Raw genomic sequence first — 9674 nt, 5'->3', positions numbered from 1 at the left:
GAAGAAAGGACCTTGTTAGATCGATTGGCAAAGTTTTCTGATTGGAAGAGGGCAGTTAAGGCTGTTGCATGTCTCAAGCATTATGTGAAGCACTTCAGTAGCCGCAAATCCAACTATAGCCATGTTACAAGCATTGAAGAAAGACAAGAAGCAGAGTTGTTTATTATTAAATTGGCTCAATACAATGCACTCATTTCTGAAATAAAGAGTATTCAAAGGGGCGATGAAGTAAGCTCTAAAGACAAGGCCAATAAGCTGTACAGTTTGAGCCCTTTCATAGATGAACATGGCATCCTTAGAGTTGGTGGCCGATTGACAAGATCTACTCTCCACCCTCACATTAAGCATCCTGTCATCATGCCAAAGGCTAGTCATGTATCCTCCTTGCTCATTAAGTACTACCATGAAAGGGTACATCATCAAGGGAGAAGAATAACTATTAATGAATTACGTGCCAACGGAGTTTGGATTATAGGATGCAGTAGTGCAGTTGCAACTCATATTTTTAAGTGCACAACCTGTAGGAAGTACAGAAGATGTACACAGGAACCAAAAATGGCAGATTTGCCAATTGAAAGAATGGAAACAACTGCCCCATTTACTTATGCTGGCATAGATTGTTTTGGTCCTTTTTACGTGAAGGAAGCAAGAAAGGAGCTGAAGAAGTATGGCCTTCTCTTTACATGTATGTGTTCAAGGGCTGTACATATTGAAATGCTGGATAATCTGACTTCGGATGCCTTCATTAATGCCCTCCGTACATTCATTGCAATACGTGGGAACGTGCGACAGCTGAGATGTGACCAAGGGACCAACTTTGTGGGTGCCAGAAGGGAATTCACTAATGCATTGAAGGAGTTTCAAAATCATGAACAGTTGAAGGACTATGGGTGTGAGTTTATTATGAATGTTCCATCAGCGAGCCATATGGGAGGACTATGGGAAAGGCAAATAAGGACCACTCGTAGTGTTCTAACTGCAATTCTTGATAAATCTGGCAAAAGAGTTGATGCTACTTCATTAAGAACTTTTCTGTATGAAGTGATGGCTATTATAAATAGCAGGCCACTGACAACGGAGCACTTAAATCATCCAACAAGTTTTGAACCACTTACTCCCAATCACATTTTGATGATGAAATCAACTATTGTCGCACCTCCCCCTGGTCAGTTTGTTGGTCAGGATCTGTACCTGCGCAAGAGATGGCGACAGGTGCAGTTTTTGGCCAATCAATTCTGGGGTAGATGGAAGAAGGAATATCTGCTTAATCTGCAACAGAGGCAAAAGTGGTTGAAGGATGGTCGGAAAATAGCAGTTGGTGATATAGTCATTCTCCAAGAAGATAATTCACCCCGAAATCAGTGGAAATTGGCAAGGGTGGCTGAAGTCTATCCTAGCTGTGACGAAAGGGTCAGGAAGGTCAAGCTATTGATGAGTGATGCAACCATTGACAACTCAGGGAAGCGTACTTCTAAACCTGTGTATCTTGACCAACCTGTTAAAAGGATTGTTCTGCTACTTGAGGCAGAATAATGCAGTATTTGCACATAAATAAGTTTTTGTCATGCTATTAAAATATGGTTTTAAGATAAATCATTAAATGATTTGGTGGGAGTTTAGCTGTTTAAATTTCTTTGACTGTGGGTTGTTTATTTTTTCTTTGCTTTATATTTTTATATTTGAGCCAGAAGGATATCTACTCATTTCCCTCTCAGTGGTATGCAGCCAGCAAGGTATGTGTGTGTTTTATGGTGTATGATGCCTTTGTCGTTTTGTACTTTTGTTTGGGTTATAGGGCTGTCTATTTATTGTTGTGTTTTGTTACTGCTTTTAATAGTTCGACGGTGGATGATGATATTAAAGAAGAAAATAAAATCCATCAGTAACTGAAGAACTTGTCTCGCGTATTTCCTGGAGGGAGTGATAGCTATAAAGTGAATGTTATCCTATCAATACTTCAGCATTACAGCTCACACAGTCTGATATTCCTTTTAAATTGAGGCCCTCTGGCTTTCAGTACCTAAGGATCAACATAACCAGAACGTTAAACTCTCTTTTTTCTGCTAATTTTTCACCTTTAATGTCTAAAATTAAATCTGACCTCCAAAGATGGGGAAGTTTACCTCTCGCGTTAATTGGAAGAATTAATGCAGTTAAAATTAACATTTTGCCCAAATTCCTATTTTTGTTCCTTTGTCTCCCACTTTTCCTGCCAAAGCATTTTCTAAAAACGATTGATCAAACTATTTCTGACTTCATATGATGCAGAAAGGCACCCAAGATCCGCAAATCCAGACTTCAGAGATGTAAATTCAGCGGTGGACTGTCACTTACAAATTTCCAACTGTATTATTGGGCAGCACATATCCATAAAATTTTGATTTGGTTCAAATCAATGGATCTACCATGGCACAACTTAGAGGCGCAGTCTTGTATTTCATCCTCACCAACTGCTCTATTACCTCTTCTATTCCATCCAAACCTCTGGCTTTAATTCAATTCAGTTTATTTATATAGCGCCAAATTACAACAAATGTCATCTCATGGCACTTAAAGAGTATAGTCCAATTCAAGCCAATTGGAGTTCAATTCATTGTAATCATAATTAATTTAAAAATAATCCAATTCATTCATCCATCCATCCTTTTTCTATACTCGCTTAATCCGTGGGTCGGGTCGTGGCCAATTCATTCATAGAGACCCAATTCAAAAACAATTTCCTAGCTAAGGAAACCAACAGATTGCACCGAAACTTGTCTTCAGTCCAATCTCCCGTCCTGAGCGTGTCTGAGGCGACTGTGGAGAGAAACGACTCCCTTTTAACAGGAAGAAACCTCTGGCAGAACCAGACTCAGGAAGGGTGGCCATCCGCCTCGACCAGCTGGGGTTTGAGAGGACAGAAAAGAGGGGACAACAACCACTGTAACACCATTCAAAGGATATCTGTTGGAACAGGGAAACACGAGTTAATGACAACAATAATGTCACATGTACATGATATCATTTGAGAAATTAAACAGGGAAAAAGAGTAAAGTGAGGAAAGGTGTGACAGATGAGGCCCCCCAGCAGTCTGGGCCTATAGCAGCTTAACTATGGGATGTTTCAGGATCACCTGAGCCATCCCTAACCATAAGCTTTATAAAAAAGGAAAGTTTTAAGCCTGGTCTTAAAAGTGGAAAGGGTGTCTGCTTCCCGGACATTTACTGGCAGCTTATTCCACAAGGGAGGGGCCTGATAACTGAAGGCTCTGCCTCCCATTCTACTTTTAGAAACTCTGGGAACCTCAAGTAAACCTGCAGTTTGGGAACGAAGTGCTCTGTTAGGAAAATATCTTACAATGAGATCTTTAAGATATGATGGAGCTCGGTCATTAAGAGCTTTATATGTAAGGAGAAGAATCTTAAATTCTATTCTGAATTTAACAGGGAGCCAATGAAGAGAAGCTAAAACTGGAGAAATATGATCTCTCCTGTTAGTTCTCATCAGAACTCTGGCTGCAGCATTTTGGATCAACTGAAGGCTTTTCAGAGAATATGTGGGACAGCCCAATAATAAAGAATTACAGTAGTCCAATCCTGAAGTAACAAATGCATGGAGCAGTTTTTCTGCATCACTCTGACCAATTGACCTTTAACCAACAAATTTACTTTGTGATTACCTAATTATCAGGTGAAGTCTTTTTTAAAATCTGTTCGCATACATATAGGGTCAATACTTTGTAATCATTATCAAGTCTAATAGAATGATAATTATCATCAGCTAAACAAGCCATCCTTGTTTAGTTTGAGAATGAGTGTGGTAACTCCTTGTTTCCTATTTGCTGGTAGTGAGTAATTGATAATGATTTATCTAAAAACTTGGAACATAAAATCCCAAAGTACATCCCAGAAATGCACACTCGAGGACATAATTTATCTAATTTTAGGCAATTCAATTCAATTTCAATTCATTTTTATTTATATAGCGCCAAATACAACAAATGTCATCTCAAGGCACTTAGATAGTAAGTCCAATTCAAGCCAATTGGAATTCAATTAATTAATAATAATCATAATTCATAAAATAATCCAATTCGTTCATATAGAGCCAATTCAAAAACAATTTCCTAGCTAAGGAAACCAACAGATTGCACTGAAAACTTTTTCTTTTTCGGTCCAATCTCCCGGCCTGAGCGTGCCTGAGGCGACTGTGGAAAGGAGCGACTCCCTTTTAACAGGAAGAAACCTCTGGCAGAACCAGACTCAGGAAGGGTGGCCATCCGCCTCCACCAGCTGGGGTTTGAGAAGACAGAAAGGGGGGGAGGGGGGGAGGGCCGCAGCGGCGGCACTGTAACACCATTCAAAGGATATCTGTTGGAACAGGGAAACACGAGTTAATGACCACAATAATATCACATATACATAAAGAGAGTAAAGTGAGGAAAGGTGTGACAGATGAGGCCCCCCAGCAGTCTAGGCCTATAGCAGCTTAACTATGGGATGTTTCAGGATTACCTGAGCCATCCCTATTCAAGGTAAACACAAGAAACTTGTGCTAACGAAAAAATAAATAATAAAATAAAGGACCAGACTCAGTGAGTAATTCCCTATACTCCCTATATAGATCTGCTCCTCACACCACAACAACCATCTTTTTACAGCCACAAGCTACCTCAGCCTCTCACCAACTGCACACCAGTCACAGCGGGGTGGGGATGCAAACCCTGGATCGGGTAGGGGGAGAAATAAAAGAGGTAAGATAAGCGGGAATGGGATTCAAACCCTGGTTCGGGTAGGGGGTAATGAAAGTATAGAGGGTGCCAGAGGTGGAGGCAGAACAAGACACACTAGCAGACACACTATCAGATTCAACAGACCTAACTATAAGCTTTATAAAAAAGGAAAGTTTTAAGCCTGGTCTTAAAAGTGGAAAGGGTGTCTGCTTCCCGGACATTTACTGGCAGCTTATTCCACAATAGAGGGGCCTGATAACTGAAGGCTCTGCCTCCCATTCTACTTTTAGAAACTCTGGGAACCTCAAGTAAACCTGCAGTTTGGGAACGAAGTGCTCTGTTAGGAACATATCTTACAATGAGATCTTTAAGATATGATGGAGCTCGGTCATTAAGAGCTTTATATGTAAGGAGAAGAATCTTAAATTCTATTCTGAATTTAACAGGGAGCCAATGAAGAGAAGCTAAAACTGGAGAAATATGATCTCTCCTGTTAGTTCTCATCAAAACTCTGGCTGCAGCATTTTGGATCAACTGAAGGCTTTTCAGAGAATATGTGGGACAGCCCAATAATAAAGAATTACAGTAGTCCAATCTTGAAGTAACAAATGCATGAATTAGTTTTTCTGCATCACTCTGAGACAAGATGTTCCTGATTTTAACAATATTACGAAGGTGAAAGAAGGCAGTCCTAGAAACCTGTTTTATATGCGAGTCAAATGATAAGTTCTGGTCAAAAATAACTCCAAGGTTCCTCACTGTAGAACTAGAAGCCAAGGAAATACCATCTAGAGTAACTATATAGCTAGACAATTTCTCCCTGAAGCGCTCAGGTCCAAAGATAACGACTTCAGTTTTGTCTGAATTTAGAAGCAGACAGTTCTGAGTCATCCAGGTCTTTATGTCTTTAAGACATGCTTGTAGTCTGACCAACCTATTGGGTTCATCTGGTTTTATAGATAAGTACAGCTGAGTATCATCAGCATAGCAATGGAAATTTATGCCATGCTGTCTAATAATGTTACCTAATGGAAGCATGTATAAAGTGAAAAGAATCGGTCCAAGCACAGAACCCTGGGGAACTCCATGACTTACTCTGGTGTGTGAGGAAGACTCTTCATTTACAAGAACAAACTGAAATCTATCAGATAAATATGACTTAAACCAGCCTAATGCAGTTCCTTTAATCCCAATAACATGTTCAAGTCTGTGTAATAAGATACTGTGATCGACCGTATCAAATGCAGCACTGAGATCCAACAGGACAAGCACAGACACAAGTCCGCTATCAGAGGCTAAGAGGAGATCATTGGTAACTTTCAGCAGTGCTGTTTCTGTGCTATGATGCACTCTGAATCCTGACTGAAACTCTTCAAACAGATTATTTCTGTGTAAGTGATCACAAAGCTGAGCTGCAACTATTTTTTCAACAACTTTAGACATAAAAGGGAGATTGGATATAGGTCTATAATGAGCCAACACTTCTGAATCAAGAGTAGGTTTTTTAAGTAAAGATTTAATTACAGCAACCTTAAAAGTCTGAGGTACATATCCTGTCAGCAAAGACAGATTGATCAAATCCAATATGGAAGTGTCAATTAATGGGAAAACCTCCTTGAACAGTCTGGTTGGGATTGGGTCTAAAACACAAGTTGATGGTTTAGAAGAGACTATTGCTGTTGTTAGTTCAGAGAGATCAACTGGGCAGAAGCCGTCTAAATACAAATCAGGTTCTAAAGATACTTCTAAAGCTGCTGTACTTGATGATACATCACTGATAATAGTGGGAAGAACTCCATCAATCTTCTCTCTGATAGAAACAATTTTATTAATAAAGAAGCTCATGAAATCATCACTGCTGAGAGTTAAAGGAATAACTGGCTCAGCAGAGCAATTGACTCCTTTATCCAGTTCAGTTGTAAACCCTGCTTCACATTCTTCTTTCAAATCATTGTCAGTGCAGCAAATAAAATCTTTAATTTCATACAATAAAGGTTTACAATCTCTGGTTAAAAAAAAAAATTGATTTAATTCCCAATTGTAGTTGGATTTGGGCATTCACTACTGTTTATCATAAGAATTTTAATGCAGTTCCTCTCTTGTCTCATTTTTCTGATTAAGCATAGCATCTGCCACTAACCAGTAATCTGTTGTAGAAAATGATGAGGAATTTGGTTTTAATCAGGAGAATTTTCAAAGAGATGGAATTTCTTCTCTTCAAGAGCCATGAAGACCTAGGTGATTACAGAAGTCAGTCAACATATCATTGGCATGAGAGCCTGTGACTTTGCTGGGGAATTTATCAATCCATTCATCTAAAGCCATGTTCCAGTCCCTTCTAATTATTACATTGTGTGGATTACTTTTTTCTTTAAAATGTGAGGAATTCTTTTTAATTCTTTAAATGAAAAATTCTGGTTTCTGGGTCAGGTTGTATCACAGGATCCATAAATATTCCCCAGGATTACTAGGGTCTTCTCCATATGTGGTACATAAAAATCCGATAACCATCTTTACTTCTTCCATCGCAATTTTCCCTCTATTTAAACAGAACTGCAACTCTTACTTTGATATTTGAAAGAAAAAAAAAATATATATATACATACATACATATACACATCATCCCCTCATTGAGTTGACCAGAATCTTTCCAATGTGATCCAAAAGTGTTTCTTTAAGGGATTTTGCTTCTACAATATGAAAACATGACTTTTATTTTTAGGTTGTCTTAGGCCATGAGCATTTACTGTTATTAGTTTAAAAGATTACCTCATTGACATCTAAGAAAACAAAGGAAATTAAAGGCAGTTAACTTAAAACAATGTTTCTCACCTTCATGTAGAGCTGGTCCCTCCTTTAAAACATTTTGCGAACAGTCTTTGAATAATGAACATTTCACTTTTCACACATTGTTGCTCTTGTGTGTAATGCCATTGCACTGGGCTTAATACTAAGCATAAAACTATGCAAGGTTAATTCCATCTGTACCAACATCACAAATGATATGTAAACAGTGTTACCACATGAGTATTTATAGATTAGCTTCATGGCTCTTACACTGAGGTTTTCTCAAATTATAATATTGGAACCATGGATTACAACAGCTTGCAAATTTACCATGTGATCTGGTTTGTTTGATCTTCAACCTGTCTCTTCTGGCCAGCTGATCGTCTTTAGTGAAGTCCTGAGCCAAGCAGAGTCCTTGCCCTTTGCACACAGGAGAATTTTTCATTTCTTTCCACACAGTATCTTGGTGAAGTCTTGTTTTGAAGATGTCCATGAAGTTCAGCTCCACCCTTTTTGCATGATTTTTAGAGCTTTCTTTAAGTTGTTTACCGAAGTCTTCCACCGTATTATCCAGGCATTTTATGGCTGCCAGTGAGGGCTCATATTCTGTAGCCATCTTTATTTGGACAAGGAGATACAGATTCTTGCTGACTGAAAAATCCAGTTTGGCATATTTTGTATCCCCTGTCAACTTTTTGAAAACTCACTGTATTATAGAGAGGAGATACATATTCTGGCAGAGTAAAAAAACTACTCTACGTCAGTGTTTGACTATATAATAGACGTCATGATAGGCTTACAATATACTGTTAGATAATCGTGCAAACTGGGCTTTTGCAGGGAAAATGGCAATGATAAAGTTTTGCAATGATAATCCGTGCGCACAGATTTTTTATTTTTTTTGTTTTTTCCCCTTCTCCTGGTGGCAGTTGCCTCCATAAGTTTCTCTATAAAGCACCATCAAAATTTTCATAACAACTGAGGAAGAAAGTGAGAAATATCAACAACTATTAGGTTATTCTGACAAGTTATTGGAGAAGTGCACACCGGAATTGTGTAGTTACCTTATCTGTGTACCAGTCAGCTGTTGATCTGCTAGTCTATGTTCTGACATCACACAAGAACTCTAGGCTGGAATGTGTTGGTTTCCTATGGTAATGCTACATTTGTCTTCATTGCTAAGTTTTCTTTGCCTTTTCATTTAATTCAATCACAGCACCGTCACCTCACAGCAAAAGGGTTGGAGGTTCGATTCCCAGCTGGGAGTTCCGGTGTAGAGTTTGCAAGTTCTGCTTGTTCTACAAATGGTTTTTATTACAAATCCTATAATTTATGAAAATAAGGGTTTTCAAGGCACACTTTATGAAGTATATGCAGTTATAGGTACACTATGCAAGAAATTGTATCTCAGACCGGACCAAAACAATCATTTTTAAATGAAAACATCTTTCAAAATATACAGTATACAAAATTGAACAAACAGAAGTTGAGCAATCAAAGCCGACTTCCACAGATTCAACTTTTTCGAACGCACACTTGTATTCAAATAGCCCATTTGGTTAAAAGAGTATTTTAAAAAGGGAGGGAGAGGGGGTTAAAGGGATAGTTCGCCTCTTTTGACATGAAGCTGTATGACATCCCATATTAGCAATATCATTTATGAACATTGACTTACCCCCTGCTGCGTCCTGTGAGCAGAGTTCCAGCTGAGTTTTGGCGTTGACGAAGGTAGTCCGGCTAGTTGGCTAGGGTCCCGAAAGTAAAGCGTTTTGCTTCTCAAAACAATATGCGTTCAAAAGAGTAATACATTTGCATCACAAAATCGTTCTCCAGGAAAAAGTCAGACCTCAGAATCACTTGGCGCTATTTTCTCTCCCTTCATATCAATGCGTTCAGCCACCTGCCGATAGCTGCACCTGTTACGGTGTTTACTGCTCGCTCTGCACTTCGGTCTGCACAGTTTACATAGTACGCAGTGATACGAAGGGAGAGAAAATAGCGCAAAGTGATTTTGAGGTCTGACTTTTTCTAGATGAACGATTTTGTGATGCAAATGTATTACTTTTTTGAACGCATATTGTTTTGAGAAGCAAAACGCTTTAGTTTTTAAACCCCAGCCAACTAGCCCGGACTACCTTCATCAACACCAAAACGAGGCTGGAACTCTGCTCACAG

Source organism: Odontesthes bonariensis, chromosome 21 (assembly GCF_027942865.1).
Source record: "Odontesthes bonariensis isolate fOdoBon6 chromosome 21, fOdoBon6.hap1, whole genome shotgun sequence".
In the NCBI taxonomy this organism is placed as follows: Eukaryota; Metazoa; Chordata; class Actinopteri; order Atheriniformes; family Atherinopsidae; genus Odontesthes; species Odontesthes bonariensis.
This window is presented reverse-complemented; position numbering follows the sequence as displayed.